This window comes from Oncorhynchus tshawytscha, linkage group LG14 (assembly GCF_018296145.1).
Source record: "Oncorhynchus tshawytscha isolate Ot180627B linkage group LG14, Otsh_v2.0, whole genome shotgun sequence".
Taxonomy (NCBI): domain Eukaryota; kingdom Metazoa; phylum Chordata; class Actinopteri; order Salmoniformes; family Salmonidae; genus Oncorhynchus; species Oncorhynchus tshawytscha.
Genome location: NC_056442.1, coordinates 57,927,089 through 57,930,126, shown reverse-complemented (window position 1 = coordinate 57,930,126; position 3,038 = coordinate 57,927,089). Strand labels below are relative to the sequence as shown.

The following is a 3,038-nucleotide window of genomic DNA, read 5'->3' as shown; positions in this document are numbered from 1 at the left end:
TACGTAGCAGGTTAGGAAAGTGAACCTGGAAGGTTACTAGAGGAGGGTGGGTTAGGTTCGGAAAATGGTTACGGTTAGGGTTAGCTAAAGTGCAAAACAAAAATCTACTTTGAATGTCAATTTGACAAAATCCATATCCTTTCTAGCCATGAGGCTCTTACTGTGCTGATGTGTCTCATCAAACCTGAAATGAATTGCAACCGCAGTAGGGAGTCGACTAACGTTTCCTTAGAATTTCAGTCATTGCGCTAACGCTAGTTAGCAACCTCCTTCAATATACACACAGAGACATAAACATGGTATCCATGACTTCATCTGAAGAAGATAAGGGCTTCATTGCCAAAATCCCAAACAATCCCTTTAACTATCGAACCCATAACCTTTACTCCCAGATGTAGAACCATCCCTTTAACTATCAAACCCATAACCTTTTACTCCCACACCCACTGTCCTCTGTGTAGAACCAGATGTGACCCCCCAAACTGTCCTCTGTGTAGAACCAGCTGGGACCCCCCCCACACTGTCCTCTGTGTAGAACCAGCTGGGACCCCCCACACTGTCCTCTGTGTAGAATCAGCTGGGACACCAACACTGTCCTCTGTGTAGAATCAGCTGGGACCCCCACACTGTCCTCTGTGTAGAATCAGCTGGGACCCCCACACTGTCCTCTGTGTAGAATCAGTTGGGAGACCAACACTGTCGTCTGTGTAGAACCAAACCCCACACAGTGCCTTGCAAAAGTCAACTCATCCCCCTTGGCGTTTTTCCTATTTCGTTGCTTTACAACCTGTAATTTAAATGGATGTTTATTTGGATTGCATGTAATGGACAAACACAATATTCCAAATTGATGATGTGAAATGAAAATAACAACTTGTTTAAAAACATTTTTTTTTTTTAAATGTTAAATGGGAAAGTGGTGTGTGTATATGTAATCACCCCTTTGATATGAAGCCCTAAATAAGATCTGGTGCAACCAATTACCTTCAGATGTCACATAATTAGTTAAATAAAGTCCACCTGTGTGCAATCTAAGTGTCACATGATCTGTCACATTATCTCAGTATATATATATACACCTGTTCTGAAAGGCCCCAGAGTCTGCAACACCACTCAGCAAGGGGGCACCACCAAGCAAGCGACACCATGAAGACCAAGGAGCTCTCCAAACAGGTCAGGGACAAAGTTGTGGAGAAGTACAGATCAAGGTTGGGTTATAAAACATATCAGAAACTTTGAACATCCCACGGAGCACCATTAAATCCATTATTAAAACATGGAAAGAATATGGCACCACAACAAACCTGCCAGAGAGGGCCGCCCACCAAAACTCACAGACCAGGCAAGGAGGGCATTAACCGGAGAGGCAACAAAGAGACCAAAGATAACCCTGAAGGAGCTGCAAAGCTCGACAGCGGAGATTGGAGTATCTGTCCATAGGACCACTTTAAGCCGTGCACTCATTAGAACTCAGCTTTACAGAAGAGTGGCCAGAGAAAAAGCCATTGCTTAAAGAAAAAAATAAGCAAACATGTTTGGTGTTTGTACAAAGGGCATGTGGGAGACTCCCAAACATATGGAAGAAGGTACTCTGGTCAGATGAGATTAAAATTGACCTTTTGGCCATCAAGAAAAATGCCGTCTGGCGCAAACCCAACACCTCACATCACCCCGAGAACTCCATCCCCACAGTGAAGCATGGTGGTGGCAGCATCATGCTGTGGGGAAGTTTTTCATCGGCAGGGACAGGAAACTGATCAGAATGGAAGAAATGATGGATGGCGCTAAATACAGGGAAATTCTTGAGGGAAACCTGTTTCAGTCTTCCAGAGATTTGAGACTGGGACAGAGGTTCACCTTCCAGCAGGACAATGACCCTAAGCATACTGCTAAAGCAACACTCGAGTGGTTTAAGGGAAAACATTTAAATGTCTTGGAATGGCCTAGTCAAAGCCCAGACCTCAATCCAATTGAGAATCTGTGGTATGACTTACAGATTGCTGTACACCAGCAGGAACCCATCCAACTTGAAGGAGCTGGAGCAGTATTACCTTGAAGAATGGACAAAAATCCCAGTGGCTCGATGTGCCAAGCTTATAGAGACATATCCCAAGAGACTTGCAGCTGTAATTGCTGCAAAGGTGGCTCTAACAAAGTATTGACTTTGCGGGGTGAATAGTTACGCACACTCAAGTTTCCAGTTTTCTGTCTCTTATTTCTTGTTTGTTTCACAATCCAAAATATTTGCATCTTCAAGGTGGTAGGCTTGTTGTGTAAATCAAATGATACAACCCCCCCAAAAAAAAAAAAAAAAAATGTAATAATAATAATAATTCCAGATGGTAAGGCATCAAAATAGGAAAAATGGCACGGGGGGGTGAATACTTTGCATGCCACTGTACCCCCTGCTTCTGTCTCCAGTACATGTGATTTGGTTCCCTTGTCTTTCCACCACACCAACACTCACTGGAGTTTGTGGAGTTCAGTAGATCTGTATTGCATGACTGTGTGACTTTGTGTTTGATATACAGAGGTATTCTCTTCGATTTGGTCTCTGTATTTCTGTGTTCCCCCTATCTCTATCTCTGTCACAGAAGATGATGTTGTCCTCTGTGAAAACTCTATCAATGTCACATCATTCTCTGTCCTCTCCACTGTCACGACCATTTCAATGTCACATCATTCTCTGTCCTCTCCACTGTCACGACCATTTCAATGTCACATCATTCTCTGTCCTCTCCACCGTCACGACCATTTCAATGTCACATTATTGATGGTTGACGTGTGTGTGTTTAAATCCCTGGTTGTTGGCCAAGTTCCTGTGCTCTCTGTGTATGTGTGTGTGTGTGTGTGTGTGTGTGTGTGTGTGTGTGTGTTGCGTGTATGTGTGTGTTGAGGAGGGAGCAGATAAAACCAAAGCTGTGGTCAGTACTATAGTATTGAAGGCTGGAAGGCTCTGGCTCCTCCCCCTATATGGCTTTGCCCCCTAACAGGCTCCTCCCTTTCCCCACATATGGCTCCTCCCCCTATCTGGCTCC

General features: G+C 44.2%; 1 protein-coding gene across 1 annotated transcript in view; it reads left to right on the top strand.

Annotated features, from left to right (window-relative positions):
- LOC112218996 (ryanodine receptor 1-like) overlaps positions 1-3,038 on the top strand; it is a gene marked incomplete in the record, with an annotated part of 309,682 nt that overhangs the window by 261,700 nt on the left and 44,944 nt on the right.